General features: G+C 44.5%; 1 protein-coding gene across 1 annotated transcript in view; it reads left to right on the top strand.

Moving 5' to 3' along the window:
* Window positions 1-12,268, top strand: part of SLC39A10 (solute carrier family 39 member 10) — a 319,796-nt gene that overhangs the window by 103,822 nt on the left and 203,706 nt on the right. The window lies entirely within an intron of this gene.

Here is a 12,268-nt window from a genome sequence, read left to right as displayed (position 1 = left end):
GAGAACAGCCATGCAAGTGTGCATGATGTGAGATGTAGTTTTACAACACCTGGAGTGCCGGAGGTTGATGAACCCTGCTCTATAGCATTTGTAGGTAATCTGTGGGGGGACCCGATGGCATGGAAAGCAGCGCGATGCTTTCCAGAGGCATCGTGCTGCCTTTTGGTGAAGAGCCTGTGAGATCCAGCCCCCTGGATCTCACAGGCCGGAAGCTGTATGAGTAATACACACAGTATAAGGCCCCATGCACATGGCCTTGTTTCACAGCCGTGTGCGGGCCGTGGAACCGCGGCCTGGATCCCTCCTGAGAGCAGGAGCGCACGGCGTCACTGGTTGCTATGACGCCGTGCGCTCCCTGCTGCCGCCGCAATACAGTAATACACTGGTATGATCTATACCAGTGTATTACTGTACTGTGCCGGCAGCAGGGAGCGCACGGCGTCATAGCAACCAGTGACACCGTGCGCTCCTGCTCTCAGGAGGGATCCAGGCCGTGGTTCCACGGCCCGCACACGGCTGTGAAACACGGCCGTGTGCATGGGGCCTTACTCATACAGCCAATGCATTCCAATACTGAAGTATTGGAATGCATTGTAAAGGATTAGACCCCCAAAAGTTCAAGTCCCAAAGTGGGACAAAAAATAAAGTGAAAAATACAGGTAATTTAAAATTACGTTTCAAGTAAAAATAAACAAAGACGTCATTTTCCCCAAATAAAGTTAAAAATAATTGGTAAAAAATAGGGGGGAAAAAAAGTATACATATTACATCGCCGGCTCTATAAACATGACCTAACCCCTCAAATGAACACTGTAAAAAATAAAAATAAAAACTGTGCTAAATAAACAATTATTTTTTTACCTTGCATCACAAAAAGTTCAACAGTAAGCGATGAAAAAGGCATTTGCCCACCAAAATAGTACCAATCTAACCGTCACCTCATCCCGCAAAAAATTAGCCCCTACCTGAGACAATCACCCAAAAAATATAAAAATTATGGCTCAGAATATGGAGACACTAAAACATAATTTTTTTTGTTTTAAAAAAACTGTTATTGTGTAAAACTTACATAAATAAAAAAAGTATACATATTTGGTATCGCCACATTCGTATCAACCAGCTCTATAAAATATCACATGACCTAACCCCTCAGATGAACACCGTAAAAAATAGAAAATAAAAACTGTGCTAAATAAACCATTTTTTGTCACCTTACATCACAAAAAATTTAATAGCAATCGATGAAAAAGTCATATGCACACCAAAATAGTGGCAATCAAACTGTCATCTCATCGCGCAAAAAAAATAAGACCCTACCTAAGATAATTGCCCAAAAACTGAAAAAACTATGGCTCTCAGAATATGGAGACACTAAAACATCATTTTTTTTTTCAAAAATGATATTATTGTGTAAAACTTACATAAATAAAAAGAAGTATACATATTAGGTATCTCCGCGTCCGTATCGACCGATTCTATAAAAATATCACATGACCTAACCCCTCAGATGAACACCGTAAAATATTCTTTATAAAAACTAAATAAACCATTTTTTGTCACCTTACATCACAAAAAGTGTAATAGCAAGCGATCAAAAAGTCACACGCACCCTAAAATAGTGCCAATTAAACCATCATCTAATCCCGCAAAAATCATACCCTACCCAAGGTAATCGCCCAAAAACTGAAAAAAATTATGGAAACACTAAAACATGATTTTTTTTTGCTTCAAAAAAGAAATCATTGTGTGAAACGTACATAAATAAAAAAAAGTATACATATTAGGTATCGCCGCATCCGTGAGAACCTGGTCTATAAAAATATCTAAATATCTAACCTGTCAGTTGAATGTTGTAAATAACAAAAAATAAAAACGGTGCCAAAACAGCTATTTCTTGTTATCTTGCCTCACAAAAAGTGTATAGAGCAACCAAAAATCATATGTACCCTAAACTAGTACCAACAGTACTGCCACCCTATCCTGTAGTTTCTAAAATAGGGTGACTTATTTGTTTTCTAATCAAGGGTGCATCAGGGGAGCTTCAAATGGGACATGGTGTAAGAAAAAAACAGTCCAGCAAAATCTGCCTACCAAAAACCCTATGGCATTCCTTTCCTTCTGCACCCTGCCGTGTGCCCGTACAGCTGTTTACGACCACATATGGGGTGCTTCTGTAAACTACAGAATCAGGGCCATAAATATTGAGTTTTGTTTGGCTGTTAAACCTTGCTTTGTTACTGGGAAAAAATGGATAAAAATTGAAAATTTGCCCAAACATTTTAATTCTGAAATTTCATCTCCATTTGCCAATAACTCTTGTGGAACACCTAAAGAGTTAGCAACGTTTATAAAATCTGTTTTGAATACCTTGAGGGGTGTCGTTTCTTAGATGGGGTCACTTTTATGGAGTTTCTACTCTAGGGGTGCATCAGGGGGGCTTCAAATGGGACATGGTGTAAAAAAAAAAACAGTCCAGCAAAAACTGCCTTCCAAAAAACGTATGGCATTCCTTTCCTTCTGCGCCCTGCCGTGTGCCCGTACAGTAGTTTACGGCCACATATGGGGTGTTTCTGTAAACTACAGAATCAGGGCCATAAATATTGAGCTTGGTTTGGCTGTTAATCCTTGCTTTGTAACTGGAAAAAAGTAAAATTTTGAAATTGTATCTCTATTTTCCATTAATTCTTGTGGAACACCTAAAGGGTTAAAAAAGTTTGTAAAATCAGTTTTGAATACCCTGAGGGGTGTAGTTTATAGAATAAGGTCATTTTTGGGTGGTTTCTATTATGAAAGCCTCACAAAGTGACTTCAGACCTGAACTGGTCCCTAAAAATTGTATAATTTCTGAAACATTTAAAGATTTGCTTCTAAACTTCTAAGGCTACTTTCACACTAGCGTTCGCTTGTGAGTTCCATTTGAAGGCGTTCTGAGTGGATGCGGATCCGCTCAGAATGCCTCAGTCTGGCACCGTTTGGCCTCCGCTACGCTCAGCAGGCGGACACCCGAACACTGCTTGCAGTGTTCGGGTGTCCACCAGGCCGTGCAGAGCCAAACGGATCCATCCAAACTTACAATGTAAGTCAATGGGGACGGATCCGTTTGAAGTTGACACAATATGGCTCAATTTCAAACGGATCCGTCCCCCATTGACTTTGAATGTAAAGTCTGGACGGATCCGTCTGACTAACTTTCACACTTAGAATTTTTTCTGAAATATAATGCAGACGGATCCGTTCTGAACGGATCCCATCGTCTGCATTATAGGAGCGGATCCGTCTGTGCAGACTCCAGACGGATCTGCTCCGAACGCAAGTGTGAAAGTAGCCTAAGCCTTGTAACATCCCCAAATAATAAAATATCATTCCCAAAATGATCCAAACATGAAGTAGACATATGGGGAATGTAAAGTAATAACTATTTTTGGAGGTATTACTACGCATTATAGAAGTAGAGAAATTGAAACTTGGAAATTTGCTATTTTTTTGAAATTTTTGGTAAATTTGGTATTTCTTTATAAAAATTTTTTTTTCTTTTTTACTTCATTTCACCAGTGTTATGAAGTACAATATATGACGAGTAGCCTGGATAAGTCAAAGCGTTTTAAAGTTATTAGCACTTAAAGTGACACTGGTCAGATTTTAAAAAAATGGCCAAGTCCGTAAGGTGAAATAGGGCCGAGTCCTTAAGGGGTTAAAGAGGACCTGACACCCAAACATATAATGCAATCTGAAAGCACCATGTTAAAGAGCATGAGAAGCCGAGGGGGTTCATGCATATATTTGTGGGAAAAGATTCAGTAAAAAACAATAAATTCTACATTTATATCTCTGCTTTTTCTGCCTCCTGTGAACAGCATTGGTACAGGGAGGAGGCGTTATCAGTGATTGACAACATTATGTGCATTAGAGATAGCTGTCAGTCACTGGTAACACCTTTCTCCTGTACTTTACAGGGCTGCAGATGTAAATGTAAAAATTACAAGTTTTAATGAAGTGCATGGTGCTTTCAGATTGCACTGCATTTTTGGGTGACATGTCCTCTTTAAGTAAAGGTTCTTTTACATTGTGTTTCGGCTTCTGGTAAACATTTATGCTTTAAATCAGTAGCATCTATCATATTATTGTATGTAAGGAGGAGTTCACATAACTGTTTCATTTTGCTTGATCCATCAGAACAGGAAAAAAACGAAACAAGATCCTGTAAAAAATTTTTATCCTGTTTAGAGTTGAGCGAACACCTGGATGTTCGGGTTCGAGAAGTTCGGCCGAACTTCCCGGAAATGTTCGGGTTCGGGATCCGAACCCGACCCGAACTTCGTCCCGAACCCGAACCCCATTGAAGTCAATGGGGACCCGAACTTTTCGGCACTAAAAAGGCTGTAAAACAGCCCAGGAAAGTGCTAGAGGGCTGCAAAAGGCAGCAACATGTAGGTAAATCCCCTGCAAACAAATGTGGATAGGGAAATGAATAAAAATAAAAATAAAATAAATAAAAATTAACCGATATCAATTGGAGAGAGGTCCCATAGCAGAGAATCTGGCTTCACGTCACCCACCACTGGAACAGTCCATTGTCATATATTTAGGCCCCGGCACCCAGGCAGAGGAGAGAGGTCCAATAACAGAGAATCTCGCTTCATGTCAGCAGAGAATCAGTCTTCATGTCATAGCAGAGAATCATGCTTCACGTCACCCACCACTGGAACAGTCCATTGTCAGATATTTAGGCCCAGGCAGAGGAGAGAGGTCCCATAACAGAGAATCTGGATTCATGTCAGCAGAGAATCAGTCTTTATGTCATAGCAGAGAATCAGGCTTCACGTCACCCAACATTGGAACAGTCCATTGTCATATATTTAGGCCCCGGCATCCAGACAGAGGAGAGATTCATTCAACTTTGGGTTGCCCCGCAATATAATGGTAAAATTAAAATAAAAATAGGATTGAATGAGGAAGTGCCCTGGAGTACAATAATATATGGTTAAGCGGAGGTAGTTAATGTCTAATCTGCACAAGGGATGGACATTTTTATGAACGTCAGCTTGTCCACATTGGCTGTAGACAGGCGGCTGCGTTTGTCTGTAATGACGCCCCCTACCCTGCTGAATACATGTTCAGACAAAACGCTGGCCGCCGGGCAGGCCAGCACCTCCAAGGCATAAAAGGCTAGCTCTGGCCACGTGGACAATTTAGAGACCCAGAAGTTGAATGGGGCTGAACCATCAGTCAGTACGTGGAGGGGTGTGCACACGTACTGTTCCACCATGTTAGTGAAATGTTGCCTCCTGCTAACACGTTGCGTATCAGGTGGTGGTGCAGTTAGCTGTGGCGTGTTGACAAAACTTTTCCACATCTCTGCCATGCTAACCCTGCCCTCAGAGGAGCTGGCCGTGACACAGCTGCCTTGGAGACCTCTTGCTCCTCCTCTGCCTTCGCCTTGGGCTTCCACTTGTTCCCCTGTGACATTTGGGAATGCTCTCAGTAGCGCGTCTACCAACGTGTGCTTGTACTCGCGCATCTTCTTATCAAGCTCCAGTGCAGGAAGTAAGGTGGGCACATTGTCTTTGTAGCGTGGATCCAGCAGGGTGGCAGCCCAGTAGTCCGCACACATTAAAATGTGGGCAACTCTGCTGTCGTTGCGCAGGCACTGCAGCATGTAGTCGCTCATGTGTGCCAGGCTGCCCAGAGGTAAGGACAAGCTGTCCTCTGTGGGAGGCGTATCGTCATCGTCCTGCGTTTCCCCCCAGCCACGCACCAGTGATGGGCCCGAGCTGCGTTGGGTGCCACCCCGCTGTGACCATGCTTCATCCTTATCCTCCTCCACCTCCTCCTCATCCTCGTCCTCCTCGTCCTCCAGTAGTGGGCCCTGGCTGGCCACATTTGTACCTGGCCTCTGCTGTTGCAAAAAACCTCCCTCTGAGTCACTTCGAAGAGATTGGCCTGAAAGTGCTAAAAATGACCCCTCTTCCTCCTCCTCCTCCCCCTCCTCCTCCTCCTGGGCCACCTCCTCTTCCATCATCGCCCTAAGTGTTTTCTCAAGGAGACATAGAAGTTGTATTATAACGCTGATAACGGCGTCATCGCCACTGGCCATGTTGGTGGAGTACTCGAAACAGCGCAACAGGGCACAGAGATCTCGCATGGAGGCCCAGTCATTGGTGGTGAAGTGGTGCTGTTCCGCAGTGCGAATGACCTGTGCGTGCTGCAGCTGAAACTCCACTATGGCCTGCTGCTGCTCGCACAGTCTGTCCAGCATGTGCAAGGTGGAGTTCCACCTGGTGGGCACGTCGCATATGAGGCGGTGAGCGGGAAGGCCGAAGTTACGCTGTAGCGCAGACAGGCGAGCAGCGGCAGGATGAGAACGCCGGAAGCGCGAACAGACGGCCCGCACTTTATGCAGCAGCTTTGACATGTCGGGGTAGTTGTGAATGAACTTCTGCACCACCAAATTCAGCACATGCGCCAAGCAAGGGATGTGCGTCAAACCGGCTAGTCCCAGAGCTACAACGAGATTTTGCCCATTATCACACACCACCAGGCCGGGCTTGAGGCTCACTGGCAGCAACCACTCCTCGGTCTGTTGTTCTATACCCCGCCACAACTCCTGTGCGGTGTGGGGCCTGTCCCCCAAACATATGAATTTCAGAATGGCCTGCTGACGTTTACCCTGGGCTGTGCTGAAGTTGGTGGTGAAGGTGTGTGGCTGACTGGATGAGCAGGTGGAAGAAGAGGAGGAGGAAGCCGAGTAGGAGGAGGCAACAGGAGGCAAAGAATGTTGCCCTGCGATCCTTGGCGGCGGAAGGACGTGCGCCAAACAGCTCTCCGCCTGGGGCCCAGCCGCCACTACATTTACCCAGTGTGCAGTTAGGGAGATATAGCGTCCCTGGCCGTGCTTACTGGTCCACGTATCTGTGGTTAGGTGGACCTTGCTACAGATGGCGTTGCGCAGTGCACACTTGATTTTATCGGATACTTGGTTGTGCAGGGTAGGCACGGCTGTCTTGGAGAAGTAGTGCCGGCTGGGAACAACATACTGTGGGACAGCAAGCGACATGAGCCTTCTGTGTCCACCAGCCTAAATGTCAGCATTTCATAGGCCAGTAGTTTAGAAATGCTGGCATTCAGGGCCAGGGATCGAGGGTGGCTAGGTGGGAATTTACGCTTTCTCTCAAATGTTTGTGAGATCTTAAGCTGAACGCTGCCGTGTGACATGGTTGAGATGCTTGGTGACGGAGGTGGTGGTGTTGGTGGTACATCCCCTGTTTGCTGGGCGTCAGGTGCCTACGTTCCTCCAGAGGCGGAGGAAGAGGCCGAGGCGGTAGCAGCAGAAGGGGCCCGAGGCGGCAGCAGCAGAAGAGGTAGCAGGGGGAGCCTGAGTGACTTCCTTGTTTTTAAGGTGTTTACTCCACTGCAGTTTATGCTTTGCATGCAGGTGCCTGGTCATGCAGGTTGTGCTAAGGTTCAGAATGTTAATGCCTCGCTTCAGGCTCTGATGGCACAGCGTGCAAACCACTCGGGTCTTGTCGTCAGCACATTGTTTGAAGAAGTGCCATGCCAGGGAACTCCTTGAAGCTGCCTTTGGGGTGCTCGGTCCCAGGTGGCGGCGGTCAGTAGCAGGCGGAGTCTCTTGGCGGCGGGTGTTCTGCTTTTGCCCACTGCTCCCTCTTTTGCTACGCTGTTGGCTCGGTCTCACCACTGCCTCTTCCTCCGAACTGTGAAAGTCAGTGGCACGACCTTCATTCCATGTGGGGTCTAGGACCTCATCGTCCCCTGCATCGTCTTCCACCCAGTCTTGATCCCTGACCTCCTGTTCAGTCTGCACACTGCAGAAAGACGCAGCAGTTGGCACCTGTGTTTCGTCATCATCAGAGACGTGCTGAGGTGGTATTCCCATGTCCTCATCATCAGGAAACATAAGTGGTTGTGCGTCAGTGCATTCTATGTCTTCCACCGCTGGGGAAGGGCTAGGTGGATGCCCTTGGGAAACCCTGCCAGCAGAGTCTTCAAACAGCATAAGAGACTGCTGCATAACTTGAGGCTCAGACAGTTTCCCTGGTATGCATGGGGGTGATGTGACAGACTGATGGGCTTGGTTTTCAGGCGCCATCTGTGCGCTTTCTGCAGAAGACTGGGTGGGAGATAATGTGAACGTGCTGGATCCACTGTCGGCCACCCAATTGACTAATGCCTGTACCTGCTCAGGCCTTACCATCCTTAGAACGGCATTGGGCCCCACCAAATATCGCTGTAAATTCTGGCGGCTACTGGGACATGAGGTAGTTGGTACACTAGAACGTGTGGCTGTGGCAGAACGGCCACGTCCTCTCCCAGCACCAGAGGGTCCACTAACACCACCACGTTCACCACAATAAGAAAAATATTATTTGGCCCAATGTATTGAATTCAAATTCAGGCCTTTTTTTACAGACACCTAACACTATCTGGCTATCTATTTAGGTACCGTATTACACTAATAAAGGCACAGCAGTAACAACAGATTTAGCTGAATATAAATTTGAGGCCTATTATTTAGGCGCTGGGTGACAGGTATAGGTTTACAGACAGAATTAGACTTGGAATTGCACAGTAGCGTGTGTGTGAAGTTATTGAGAATGACCCTATCAGCACCTTGAATCTAACATACCCTTTTAGGGATAGATTTAAAGTAGGTCTGATACAGCAGAAACCACTAATTAAGAGAATTGCTAAGTTGGGAATTGTATTTCAACCCAGAACAAAAAGTGTGCTTTGACGGACCCAAAATAACTTGACCAGCCTCAGCAATAACCACAGATTTAGATGAATATAAATTTGAGGCCTATTATTTAGGCGCTGGGTGACAGGTATACGTTTACAGACAGAATTAGACTTGGAAATGCACAGTAGCGTGTGTGTGAAGTTATTGAGAATGACCCTATCAGCACCTTGAATCTAATATACCCTTTTAATGAATAGATTTAAAGTAGCCCTAATACAGCAGAAACCACTAATTTAGGAAATTGCTAAGTTGGGAATTGTATTTCAACCCTGAACAAAAATATATCCTTTACCAGACAGCAGACAGTATTACAATTGGCTGGCCACAGCTGAAACACCAGATTTAGGGTACTGCTATTTTGGCAATTGTATTTCACCCCTCAATAAAATAGCAAGCACAGCCAAGCCCCTGATGTAGGATATAGCCAAAAAATAACCACACTATTGATGGTTAAATGCACTTGGTGACAGCTTGCCCCTGATGTAGGATATAGCCAAAAAATAACCACACTATTGATGGTTAAATGCACTTGGTGACAGCTTGCCCCTGATGTAGGATATAGCCAAAAAATAACCACACTATTGATGGTTAAATGCACTTGGTGACAGCTTGCCCCTGATGTAGGATATAGCCAAAAAAAAAAAACACTATTGATGGCTAAATGTACTTGGTGGCAGCTATATAGTTCGGGTTCGCTCATCCCTAATCCTGTTGCATCAGTTGGCATCTGTTTGAGACATTTTCAGTCTGAGATTCGTTTTTTAGATAAAAAAAGTCCTGTAAAAAAACTGATCAGCACCTTGAATCTAATATATCCTTTTAATGAATAGATTTAAAGTAGCCCTAATACAGCAGAAACCACTAATTTAGGAAATTGCTAAGTTGGGAATTGTATTTCAACCCTGAACAAAAATATATCCTTTACCAGACAGTATTACAATTGGCTGGCCACAGCTGAAACACCAGATTTAGGGTACTGCTATTTTGGCAATTGTATTTCACCCCTCAATAAAATAGCAAGCACAGCCAAGCCCCTGATGTAGGATATAGCCAAAAAATAACCACACTATTGATGGTTAAATGCACTTGGTGACAGCTTGCCCCTGATGTAGGATATAGCCAAAAAATAACCACACTATTGATGGTTAAATGCACTTGGTGACAGCTTGCCCCTGATGTAGGATATAGCCAAAAAATAACCACACTATTGATGGTTAAATGCACTTGGTGACAGCTTGCCCCTGATGTAGGATATAGCCAAAAAATAACCACACTATTGATGGTTAAATGCACTTGGTGACAGCTTGCCCCTGATGTAGGATATAGCCAAAAAAAACACTATTGATGGTTAAATGTACTTGGTGGCAGCTATATAGTTCGGGTTCGCTCATCCCTAATCCTGTTGCATCAGTTGGCATCTGTTTGAGACATTTTCAGTCTGAGATTCGTTTTTTAGATAAAAAAAAAGTCCTGTAAAAAAAACTGATCTTGTGCATAACTGATGCAACAGGAAACGTTTTTTTTTTTTAATAGGACCCTGTATGTATTATTTTTTTTGTTTTCTTTGTCTGACGGATCAGAAGAATGGACTTTGAAACAGAGATGTGAACTCTCCCAACAGATATTTTGATTTTTACAGGATACGCCTGGATTAGATAGAGAAATCTGCTACATTTTTATACCCACCAAAAAGATGGCAACTCTGACGCATACCAGCTATGTGTCTGTTTAATGTATGCATCAGGCTTTTCCAATGCATGGGGGAAAAATAGCACTGCGTCTTATGGGGAGAATGCTACAATCTTACACTGATGCATCGCTGCTGCACAGCGCGGCCGGCGTGTGTATCAGCGGGAGGGAGGAAGAACTGGGGGCCGGCATCTTGTTTTGTAATGGCAGCGGGGCCCAGCGCAGGAACTGTATTCTACTACACCGGGCCCCGCTCACTGTAGTAATCATATAGGCAATGCTAATTAATCTACAATCCAGGCTGTATTACGGTACTTACTACTAACTTCCATAGCAGGCAGGAGGCCGGGCGAGCGGGCAGGAGCCAGCAGTGTAACTCATTACGTCACGCGCCTGCTCCGCCCACTTTATGAATGAAGCAGGCGCGTGACTTAGTGAGTTATGCTGCCACCTCCCGCCCGCTCGCCCGGCCTCCTTCCTGCTATGGTAGTAGTAAGTACCGTACTACAGCCTGGATTGGAGATGAATTAACATTGCCTATATGATTACTACAGTGAGTGGGGCCCAGTGTAGTAAAATACAGTGACTGCACCAGGCTCGCTGCCATTACAAAACAAGATGTCGAACCCCACCTCCTATATTGGGGGTCATTCACTACACAGGGACACTGTTATGGGGGGGATCTGTGGATGACACATAGCATAAGATGCTATGTGTCATCCACAGATCCAACCCATAGCAGTGTCATGCCATCCCCAGATGCCACCATAACAGTGCCAACCCCAGATGCCCCCATAACAGTGTCATCCACAGATGCCCCCATAACAGTGCCATCCACAGACCCCATAACAGTGCGTCATCCACAGATCCCCCATAATAGTGTCATCCACAGACCATCATTAGTTCAAAACCCACCAAAAGCACACATTTTGGTTCAAAATTATTTTTTTCTTAGTTTCCTCCTCAAAAACCTAGGTGCGTCTTATGGGCCGGTGCGTCTTATAAGGCGAAGTATACGGTATGCCAAAACAGCTATTTTTTGGGTCAACTCACCTTCAAAAAAAACAAAAACTGACATAAAAAGCTATCAGAAAGCCAAATGTACCCCAAAATGGTGCCAGTAAAAACTACAGTTTGTCCCGCAAAAAATTAGCCCTCACACAGCTCACTCAACAAAAAAATTTATAAAAAAGTTCTAACTATTAAAAACCATTTCAGCAAATTCAATGTTATAAAATCCAGCGGCAGCTCCTTCCCTTCTGAGCCCTAGCATATCATAAAAAGCAGTTTATGAACACAAATGGGGTGTTGCTATATTAATGAGAAAATGAGTAGCAAATGTTGGGGTAATTTTTACCCGGTATCCCTGGTGAAAAGAAAAAACTTTTTCATTTTCACAGCCAAGTGCTTCTGAATTCTATGGGTTATGTGTTCTCTACACCTTTTAAAAATTCCTTTTGGGGTATAGTTTCCAAAATGAGGTCACTTTTTAGGGGGTTCTACTGTAGGGGTACCTCAGGTTCTCTTCAAATGTGACATGGCGCCCAAAGACCATTCCAGTAAATTTTGCTCTTCAAAAACCATATGGCTTCCCTTATGAGCCCTGCCATGTGCCCATACAGCAATCAATAACCACATATGGGTGTTTCGGTAAACTGAAAAATCAGAGTAATACATATTGAGGTTTATGAAATTTTGTGGTAGGACGTCTCACCCTCTATAATCACAGATAGGTGCCAAGGTCTATATTGAATCACCCCTTCAAAGTAAATGAATATTGTATATAGAAATAGACCGGCACTCGAACATATGGGTTCACGT

The sequence above is a fragment of the Bufo gargarizans genome, chromosome 8 (genome assembly GCF_014858855.1).
Source record: "Bufo gargarizans isolate SCDJY-AF-19 chromosome 8, ASM1485885v1, whole genome shotgun sequence".
NCBI lineage: Eukaryota > Metazoa > Chordata > Amphibia > Anura > Bufonidae > Bufo > Bufo gargarizans.
The sequence above is the reverse complement of the archived record's forward strand: the minus strand, read 5'-3'. Positions and strand labels throughout refer to the sequence as shown.